Source organism: Tenrec ecaudatus, chromosome 5 (genome assembly GCF_050624435.1).
Source record: "Tenrec ecaudatus isolate mTenEca1 chromosome 5, mTenEca1.hap1, whole genome shotgun sequence".
Classification (NCBI taxonomy): Eukaryota; Metazoa; Chordata; class Mammalia; order Afrosoricida; family Tenrecidae; genus Tenrec; species Tenrec ecaudatus.
The window spans coordinates 24034789-24046309 of record NC_134534.1 but is presented as its reverse complement, the minus strand read 5'-3'; the positions used below and the strand labels follow the sequence as shown (position 1 = coordinate 24046309).

General features: G+C 39.9%; 1 non-coding gene across 1 annotated transcript; it reads right to left on the bottom strand.

Annotated features, from left to right (window-relative positions):
• Positions 1-10325: 10325 nt before the first annotated feature.
• On the bottom strand, positions 10326-10488 carry LOC142449379 (U1 spliceosomal RNA). Its single transcript, XR_012784572.1, has one exon. It is a non-coding gene; the product is annotated as a U1 spliceosomal RNA (small nuclear RNA).
• Between the last annotated feature and the right edge of the window lie 1033 nt (positions 10489-11521).

Genomic DNA, 11521 nt, shown 5'->3' with positions numbered 1-11521 from the left:
TCAAATTAAATATAATAGGCATAAACAAGAGCCCCGGAGGCGCTGTTGGGCGAGTGGTGGACTGCTAAGTAAGTGTAACGTTGGCAGTTCAAACCAATAGTTGCTCCAAAGGAGAAAGGAGAGGCTGTCTGCTCCCATAAAGATTTACAAGGCTTCAGGAGTCCTGTATAGGGGAACAGTAAGTGGGAATCAGCTCAGTGGGTGGGTTTTCGGTACCAGTCAGTGTCTTCCCAGGAAACCAAAAAGTAGGTCAATGGTAAAACAGAAGGTGCAAGTAACTCACGCAGAGAATTATTAGATGGGTGACAGGAGAAGTGAGGGCAAATTTTACACACACACACACACACACACACACACACAAAGTCAAACCAGAGATTAGTGATGCCGTAAAGTCATTCCATCCCTGAAAGAAAAGGGGGGAAATCTAACAGAAACTGGAACAAACTGCAGACCAGGCAGGAGGAAACAGAATTGCTGTAGGAAAAAAAAAAAAAAAACTGGAGCAGAGAAAAAAGCAAACTACCGTGAGTTTCTCAATTCTCTCCATCAATTCATCCTATTGGCAAAAATCAGATACCCCTGGAAGCCAGCAGACATGGGAGCCTGAGGATGGACTTTAAAGTGGACAGGAGTACATGTGAAAAATACAAAACAGATCATCAGGCGAGCAGGTCCAGGGGCAGCATATGTACGCCCAGGCTGAGCGAAGTGTTGCTGGGTTCCATTCAGGCAGCTCCGGCTCGTGGGGACTCTACGTGGCGCATAACGCAGTGTGACCTGGTCCTGGGTCCTCTCACAGCCATCGTTGTGCTGGCGCCTATTGGGTGAACCCATCGTTGCAGCAAGGTGGGTGGGATATAAAGTAATGACTCAATTCTGCAGGGAAAATGGGAGTGATTCATCAATTTTTCTTATCTCAGAAAGGAGACCAAAAGAAGGAAGAGAGAGAGCAAAACCGTAGGAAGGGAGGGAAACAGGAAGAAAAATGGAAGAATGAAGGGGAATTAGGAAGTAATGAGGCAGGTGGAGAAAGAAGAAGGAAGGTAGCTAAGTAGGCAAGGCAGCTAGAAGTCTTTTGAAATCATGTATAGAACCCCCCCCCACACACACACACACTTTTTTTTAATGAGCGCAGTTGCATATTGTTGTTGTATGATATAGGGTCAATTCCAGCTCATAGCACCCTGGATGACTGGTGTTTCCTAGACCTTTGATCCTGATCATAGCTGGTGGCCAAGTCTTGTCTTCCTTGAAGCGACTTATGGGTTAGAACTACAGATCTTACAGTCAGAAGCCAAGGGTTCAGTCATTGAACCAGCAGGACTCTTTCAATGTTCGTATTTTCTGTTAAAGTAGAATGGTTAGATATTAAGGTATAAGTTACAGTCCAAGGAAACATTCACAATAATAAGGAATGCCACCACCAGTCAGAACTTTCCCCCAATTGGCTTCCCTGTTTTATAAGTTAAGGGAAGAAGGGCCTAACTTTTTTAGAAAGGTGGGGACTATGGGGGGAACTTAAAGGTTGACCCGTTAAGCTCCGCAGGATTTCTGGTATGGTTGTGATTTGAACCCTACAAAGAAAACTCTCGTTTTAAGTTATAGCATGCTAAATTCAACCCTGAAAAGAAACCTGCATGTCAAGACTTTTACATATCATAATTTATTTCATGCCCCACCGCCTGGCAGGAATCAATAAGAAAAAAGGAAGGTGTTGGAGGCATGAGCCGTAGTAGAAACTGAATGAGGCAGAGCCCAATAGCTTAAGAAACCACAATGGAAAAGGTTGTTAAGAGGCTGGCTCTATGCAGCACAAAGTACAATAGCCAAGAAGAAAAATAAACTGAGGATCAATAAACCTCAAATTCAGAAATGGCCTGACAACTTTGAACAATGATATTTATCTTTCCTTTTTAAAATCAATGCACAGCAGGGTCATGGAAGCCACTACCTAGGGGATGTTACCTTCCCCACTGTCCTCACCAATCTGATTGTGTCTGTGCCTCGAGCATTGTGATGGTCCTCTGCATCCTTTGATGGGAGAAACATGCCCCAGACTGGAGCTGAACAGGTTGTAGCAGACTTAAATTCTGTCTGTGCGTTTTTAATTCATCTATGTGCTCCTTCCCCGCTTCCCACAACGTGCCTCTTAAAAACAGAAGGAAACACAAATCAGGACTTTCGATCTTCCAAATCTACTGCTTCTTTCCCCAAGTTCACCTTCCAGCAGGAAAAACTACATCCTATAAAGATCCAAGAGGCCGCAAGACAAACATTCCATAATTTAATCCTAAATCTCCTGATTTCATATCTACCTCTTTGTTGCCTCTCAAAATTGCCTCTTAAAAATTCAGGGTGCCTCTCGAATATTAAGGTTGCCTCTCAGAATTGTCAAAAGCCTTCCATCTGTCTGATGGTCACAAATGCTCCATTCAGGGAGCATTTCATTTAGTCGGTGAGGAAGAAGAGCCATGTTGATTATGACTGTGTCTGTATAGATGATAGATAGCCCCAGGCCTACCTCTGACGGTACAGGAAGGATGTGAGCGCAAGGTCCACCTTGATTAGACCCTCAACCCTTTCCAGCATCTACTGAAAAACGAATATTGTGAAAGACGATTGTGTCCTTGCAAAGTCAAGTGAAACAAAACGGTCACAGATTACTCAATACACTAGGTAGGCATGGGTGTACTTGGCTTACTGGGTATTCCGTCCCTGAGACCAAGGTTGCAATTTGAAAAGAGACTTTGATTCTGTGCTGTGAGCTTGACAGAGAGACAGATGGTCACCATACCTGCAAGTAGAATCTTTGATGTGTCGGAAATGATGTGAAATTGTTCACTACTGATTATCAAATAAGTGTAAGTAAGCTTGTGCTTATTTTTCTTGTTGCATAATCTGCTTCTGAAACCAATGATGTAAGGGAAACTTTCAACAAGGCCCCTACTTCTGCGAAATGACTCAGAGTGATTTTGCTTCGACAGAAGATTACTGTAAAGTCTTTTGCTGAGAAGTTCTCTAGTCCAGTTCACTTTCTCCCAGCACGGTCCAGATTTAAACTGTTTGCCAAAATGCTGTTGTTGGATGCTAGTTTCAGCTGCCGTGGAACCGGTTTAGACATACAGTAAGCCTGTGCACCATCTGAACAAACACTGCCCCACTGGCTGTGGATGGCATCACTTGGATCCACAGGGCTGTCGTTGATTGGGTTTTATAAACAGATGGCCATTTTACTCTGGCACTCACAGGGAAAGCAGTGAGGCATCTACACAACATGCAAACCTCCAGTGGAGCATTGGCTGAGGTGCATTGCCTAGGACTTGAACCTGGACTCACGAAAGGAAGGGCAATTTTAACTAGAGAATCACCCGGGCCCCACACCAAAGTGCTGCTAGAGGTTTATACACGGTTGACGAGCAAGGACTGCCAGGGCTCCTTTGGGGCTTCTCACTTACAGAGGCCCCTGATCGTTCTGGCGTGTGCTCATTTTCAGTAAAGAGTCAAACGCTGTGTGGAAACACAGAAGCAGAAGTGGAGAAACCAGCATTTGAGAAGACTGTCGGTGTCAATCCTTCAGATCATAGGATGTCTGAATCATCCAGAACAAATGCCTAGTTTCTCCAAGACCTCTAGAGAGGGCAGGAAAGAGAAAGGAAAGAACATTTTATGGAGCACCTTATAAAGGAAATCTCAACTTCTGCAACATGCCTGGCTCCATCACCTTCACATTTAAGAAAACTTCATTCTTGTGTCTAATTCTAATTTTCCTTCTCTTACTTTTACTATAATTTATTATTTTTCGATGTCTGGAACCACAGAAAATAACATCTCAGCAAACCTCCTAATTGAAACACCTTTTGGATGTCCCTAATATCTAAACTACCTACTCGAGCTCATTAGTTATTGGTTGCATAATCCATTCTTCTTATTGCAAGTATTTTTTATTTTCCACTTTTCCATTCCTTTTTTAACCTGGGAAAATAAAATGGTTGCTTCGCAGCTGTTGGTGTAACCTTTTCTTCACTTTAATCATTCAGGCTAATTTTCACAATTGCATCATATTGCTGACTCTTGAGCAAGTCTACTAAACCAAGGCCCACATCCTTTCCTCTTTGTTCTTGTGCACAGAATGTCCTTCCTCAAACTGTAGCTATAATGTTTATACTCTTGTCCCTAAGTAACCGAGCAAACAAATTGTGGCTATAGCCAGGAGAGAGAATGCGGCAACACGTGTCAGAGAAGTACATTTAGAGTAATTTCCCTCCAGCAACAATTTCAAATTATTTTGGAATAAATTTTGATAGAGATGCCCAAATTTCTGTTTCAACCTCTCACTAGTACAAGTGGTCACCAAATCATATCTTGATTCTTTAGAAAGCATCTGATGCACAGAAATAATTCTATTTTAAGATAGCAAAAACGTAGAAAACTACAAAGGGCTGCTTGAGTAAGTTTTACATCATGAATGAAACCTAAAGGTGCTATGGCAACCACTGTAAATTCTGGTATTTATGGAAAAAAAAAGTTGGCTTTGCTCAGCTCTGGGTGGCTCTCAATACCTAACATATGGGAATGTTTCCATATCCAGGAAGCGAATGATAAAAGACTCCGTTTTAGATCAAAGCTAAATGGATATCCCTTGAGAGCAGGTATGGGCTCAATAAAATCCAATCTTTATGGGATATATACCAATTCAAAAGTATGCCCAGTTTTTAAATGACAGTAAGAAAGTTATAATTATATTAACTAAAAGAGACAGCTATTATTTTTACCTGACTCCATCCAACATAGTCTTTTAAAAAAAAAAGACTAAAACTAAGTATATAGACCTTTTCCAGATTGAACACATTAATTGGTACCTCGCCCAGCAAATTCCAGGAACCTAAATTTTCCTCTTTTTCTAAGACCATCATTTCATTTTTACTAAATCTCAAAATTTCAAATATATTCACTCAAACCCTTCCTTCCATATGGTCAGGTTAACAAGACCTGCCCAAGTTTAATTCGAGTTATTTCATATTCAGCATTTTCTCTTTTTGCCAATTACCCACACAAGCAGCACCTTCTTAATCACGACAACCATCCCTTCCTTTCGACAGCTCTCAGGTGACCTCCCTGACCTTCTGTTCAGCTATGTCCTTTTAGCTGCCATAGGCAGAATGCCATTTTTTGTCCATTTTTTTTTACTTCTGTGTCATTTAGAAGGTTGGATTACAAATTACCCAAAGCTTGATGTCTTAAAGAAAACCCCATCACATGACCAGCCATAGTCCTAGAGAGGCTAGAACACAGGGTCTCTATCTGGATAGCCATGAACAGACTAAAAATCCAAGCCCACTGCTATCATGTCCATTCAAACCCAGAGAGACCTTTCAGCACCGAGTAGAGCGGCTCCTCTGGGTTTCTGAGACGGTTAGTCTTTAGAGGACCTGCTAGCTTCATCTCTCACCCACTAGACTACATGACCTAGCAGTCCCTCAAATGGGTATGTATCCCAGAGCAATAAGAATCACACACATAGATAGCTGTGCCCCTATGCTCTTCAGCAGCACTATTCACAAAAGGAAAAAGATGGAAACCACATACCATATATACTCGAGTATAAGTGAGGTTTTTCAGCACACTTTTACTGCAGTCTTTGTGATAAAATTAGGTGCCTTAGCTGATATTCGGGTCAGCTTATACTTGAGTATATACAGTAATTACCCATCAATGGCAGAATGGGTAAATAAGCTATGGTAGATACATACAGTGAAATACTATACATTAAAAATAACAATGAATCTGTAAAACATCAAAAAAAAATGAATGAATCCAGAGGACATCAGATTAAATGAAATTAGTCAATCACAAAAAGAAAAATTTTACAATTGTCACAATTGTAAAAAGTCAGTAAAGTTATTTCCCCTTGAAAATAAAGAGTCTTCATGGTTTCTAGGGTGGTAGGGGAAAGAAGACTGGGTCACTGACTAGAGAGACCTAGTCATGTGTTAGCTAGGTAAACCTCCATCCTTCTTGTTAGCAGTCCAATGCTTAACCCCTTGAATCACCAGAGCACTAGTGCCAAGCCCAAGGCATATATATCCATCTCTGAAATGCTGGAGACAACTGATACTAAATAAGAATCGGTAATTTCTGCACAATCACATAAATATACATTTTTAAATGACTCTGAAAATAGCAATTTTGATTGAATAATTATCATATTATTGTTATTCCAAACAACCACCACCCCTACCCAGCCACCTCACATCCACATCCTGGTTTAAAATGTAAACATGATGCCCGTAGAGGCTGCTCTGAGGGGAAAAAAAATAGAGTGAAAGAGCGAGGTAGAGAGGTTGGCCAAGAAGCGTTCTGCCCAGACAATTATCTTCAACAAGAGCAGTGTTTTTATATGTCATATAATTTTGAGGGGACCTAGTGACCCTGTGGACTAGCTATTGGGTCTGCAATTCAGTCCCAGCAGGAGAACGATGAAGCTCTATTACATATTACTCTATACTGCAAAATATAATCATGAACATTTATTTATTCTAAGATAGTTAAATATTCTCTTCGACAAGCCCATCTCCATTAGTTCAACAACTTTAAGTCAAATCTGTTAAGGCTGTTAGAAAAATCTGTATATGGATAGCGGTAAAGGCTAAACAAAATTATTAACACAAAGCCATTGAGTTTTACACGTAAAGATGGTTAAATTGACAAATGGTATGATAACTGTATATTTTTCCAAAATAAAAATAATACACGGAAGAATATTGAATACTTCTTGGATATTATTGTATACAAAAGAAAAGCTGATGGAAAAAAGGAAAATATACAGTGCAGGAAAAATTTCTTAAAGAAAGTAATTCACAAGTAGGTACACTAGGAAAGGGTACTTTTGACCCAAACGTACTGTTAGATTCCAGTATTTTTACCTTTCTGAAGAGTAGTCTATTTTCTATCAAGTCTTACAATGCCGTAGGGACAAGGAATGGTATTCTTTGAATTCTCTAGCCTTCTCCACACCCGTCCATGTAATTATTTTGCCCCTGTCTTCTACATGTTTCTGGGTATTTAGAATCCTAGAACATTCTCAAAAGACAGAAAGCTGACCTCTGAGAGCTAACACACAGTTGTAATTTCAATTCCGAATGAACACCCACTCAATCCGTTTGACAGTAACCCTCGCCAAAGCTTTCATACACCGGGTGAAATCTCCCAAGGCTAGAATGTTTTCTTGGCCGAGGAATATCAAGGGGGTGGAAAATTCTTTGAAAGGAGGACCTAAGACTTTTTGAAAATTTTGCACATTAAAGCTTTATCTTTGCCAAGTGCCTCCTCAAGGTTCAACTGCTATGTCTAAAGGACAGCAAGTGTGTGATCCTGTGAGATTTTGCTACAAGGAAATTTGTTAAAGCACTCCATTGTGGTTTGCAGCTGCCGAACTAGCCAAAAGACTGACACCACTCGTAGTCTCAACCTGGCTCTGGTGATCGTTTTAACCCTGCTGCTTCCTCTCCCAGAATCAAGGCACGAAATCCGCATTACTAGAAAGTGTTCCCCCAGTTCTTTCTGTACACATTCCATTTGTGCCCCGCCTCTCATCTTATTTGTATTAGTCCTGTTTCTATTTCCTCTGCATTTTATAAAACTAACCATTAAATTCTGCATACATGAAAAGAAATGACAAACAAACCACCAATTTCTTCTAGCCTTAGTGTTCCACAATATTAACCCTGCAAGAGGTCATGAGGCATTTCTACTGGCCAAATCCAAGACTCATTTTCCTATGCTGGCCTTCATTTTCTCTGAACTATTTGGTCTCATTTGGGGCTTTCGTGATATCCCATTCCATATAGCTCCCCATTATTTATTCTAACCTTAATCCTCAAATCTGTATGTGGGTAGTCTTTTAAAGAAAAAGTCTGAGTAGATGCGTAATATATAATATGATTAATCTAGGCACATGAGTAGATTTACTCACCTCTTCTCCAAAAGGAAAAAAAAATCTCAGTAAGTATTGTAGAGTTAACACTATCTCCACTCTTCTGAAAGAATGAAAATGAAACAGTAGCTCTCTACGACAGTGATTCTCAGGACTGGGGAAGATTTCAGAAGATTACCTGTCCCACATAGGTAAGATTCACGGTAACCCCCTGGGGTTCGGAGTAGGACTGTACTTCCTGTGGTTGTCAATGGCTGACTTTTCCAAAGTGGATTATCCCGGTTTTCTTCCTGGATTCAAACCAGTTGCTTAATCCGATGGCCAGGAGCTCTAGTCACATAGTGGTTCCACTTGGAGTTGCTATCCACAAGATGGGCAGTTCAAGCTCCATCAGTCACGTCTCCGGAGAAAGTGGACACTTTCTGCTCCCGTAAAGATTTATAACCTTGGAAATCCACAAGGACATTTCCCTGTCCTTCAGGGTCATTCTGAGTCAGAATTGGCTCAATGGCAGTAAATTGGTGTTTGGAGTTAACCTGATAGCCACCTTCTCTGAGCTCCCACACCTTAACCTATATCCAAAAGGAAGTGTGGAATAGTTCAAAACCAAGGAAAACTAAGCAAATGCCAAGTAACATTTCACAATGTAGTGATCAAGAACATGGAACTGTTATTGCTAAAAAAATACTTTTCTTATGAAAAGAAAACAAATTTGTGTAAAGTAAAATGGAAACATCTGCTATTGTAAATAAAAATTAAAAGGGACAAATCAATCAATTGGTAAGTTCACCATGGGAAACTAATTGGCAAAGTATGGGAATATTATTTAAGATAACAAAATTTAGCATTGACGTGTGTCTCTAAGTAAATTCTAACTAGTAGGGTCACTACAGGACATAGTGGAAGAGCCCCCCCAGAATTTCAAGGCTATATGAGGGGGTACCCAAAAGAAACCGAGTTTTTTTTTCAAAGTTATATATTTAAGTTTATTTACAGAACAACCTTGTCACCTTCGAAGTGCTCTCCATTAGACTTAATGCATTTATCAAATCTACAGTTCCATTCTTGGAAACAATTTTCAAACTCATCCGTTTGGATGGCTGACGGCACCTCCCTCACTTTTATCTTCACCCCGTCTATGTCCTCAGATCCCTGTCCTTTCATGTCCCTCTGCATTCACAGAAACAGAAAGAGGTCACATGGAACAAGTCAGCTTTGTCAGGTGCATGGGACAAGACACACATGCTGTTTTTGCCAAAAAACGGGTGCACTGAGACGGCTGCATGAGCAGGTGCATTGTCGTGGTGCCCAGTCTCCTGTCTGCCACAAATCAGGGATTTTTGTTGCACACTGTTATGCAATCTTTTGAGAACCTCTAAACAGAAAGTTTTATTAACAGTCTGACCTGGTGGAATGAACTCCAAATCCATTATCCTTCCCACATCAAGAAAAAACAGATGAGCATCATCTTGATATTTGATTTCATTTGAGGAGCATTTTTCGGTGAGGCAAAAATGGTGTCTTCTATTGGCTTGATTGATGTTTGTTAAGACTACCACCTATCTCCTCACCCATAACGACCTTGAGAAAAAAGTCTGGGTCACTTCAGAGCTATTCTTTCAAAGCAGGTCGTGTTTCCAGTGCTCTTTTTTCTAGTCAGTCAGAACCCGAGGAACAAATTTTTCAGCGACCCTTTTCATTCCCAAATCTTCCATTAAAATTTGCTGAACCAAACTCCAAGATAGCCCAGACAACTCCCCCATCTCTGCAATGGACCATCGTCAGTCTTTGAGCACAAGCACACGACTTTTGTTAACGTTTTTGTCTCTTCAGGAAGTTGATGGACGTTCAGAGCAAGGTTTGTCATCAATTGACATTTCACCTTTTTGGAAACAAGAAAACCACTTGTACACGTGAGCTTTTTCCTCGTAGCTCTGTCCTTGTCAGCTGGGTTCAACACAACACTTTCTGTAGCATTTTTCCTGAGCAGGTAATAAAATTTCACAGCTGCCTGCTGTTCTTTTAAATCAGCCTCCACAAACAAAGGGAGTTTTGAATGAAACTGTTTTACAAAAAAATTCACTGTGACCAAAGAGAACCTTGCTAGGTGATCCCACTGGGTGCACTAACTCAGAGCGAGTTGTTCGATGCTCACCTAGTGGAAAAAGTGCTTACTATGAAAGCTTCGCCCAGCGGAGCTTTATTCTGTTTTATTTTGGTTTGGTTTAGGTTGGGGCATGTTACTCCCTCATATATCTTTTCAGGAATGAGTGCCATGTCTTTTCTTCTGTGGAGTCACCACTGGGTTCTAGCCACTGACCTAGCCACTCACTGGCTAGCCACTGGCTTAGCAATGGAGCACAGCACAACCAGGGATTCTTTTTTTTTTTTTTTAAAGAGCGCGAATGCAGTCCCCCACTACCACAAATTATGCAGAAGCGTTTACCACATTTGGGGAAATCGCAGGGGTCAGCACATCCGGAGTGCAATGGATGAGCCTCGCCCTGGGAAAACCACCTTTGTGATCATGGTATCTTCCCCAAACAGGGATTCTTAAGCAACATACAAAGTAGTCAGATTTATTGTTCAAGGTGAGACAATTTCAAGAATGACAGGGAGCACTATTAATAATTATATTGCTGCTGCATTTATAAACCAGGACTTGACCCCCAAATTTAGGTATAGGACCAATTAATAAAACCACATATTAAAACTGTATATTTAGACATAAATATAGCCTGCAGTTCCATAATTATTTTATTTAAAATATTTTTAAAATATCCAAAGAGCATATAAACAAAGTAAAAAGAAAAATGAATGTAAAGCCTCTGTAAAATACACTGATATGCAAAGAGAACTACTGCCGTTACAACTTCAGAATGCTCTATCATTATCTTGGAACAGAAGACAAACAAACATGCAGAATCAAAGAAAAGTTATATTGCATGCTAACAGTTCACACAGTTCCAGGATATAAACACTCACATAATTCATCAATAATCTGATGAAATCTTTCCTATTAACAAGAAAAGAGCCAAGAATGAATCAAGGGGAAAATATTTCATGCATACATGAGTAACATAAAGCACTGATTCGAAGTCTGTTTCCACGTGAAGATAATCTTAATTTATCCTAAGAAAATTATCAAGTGCTTGTCCTGTTCAAAAACAACAACCTCACCAGTAATGTGTCTCTCCTCTGTTTAAAAAAAAAAAACACAACAAAACTAACCTCTAAAGGCTCGAAGAATATTATAGAATTCTGGAACAGAAACAGAGACAAAATATTCAAGAAATTAAGTATCTTCAAAGCTAAAAGAATTTTTAAAAGGACATTAATAAAACACTAACACTCAACTTAAACAATATTACAAATACTGGGATTGAAAAGAATGAAGTAACACTTTTGAATCGAATGTACTAATAGTGCTTTATTTGGAAAGACTTATAAAACAAAATTACAGTATTCATTTTATCATATTGAAACAAAAAAAATCTATTTTTAAAAACTAAACTTCTCACAAATTATTTCTACTTTCAAGAACCTGTCCATTTTCGTAATTTCACCAATGTTTAGCAAGCTAAAAGC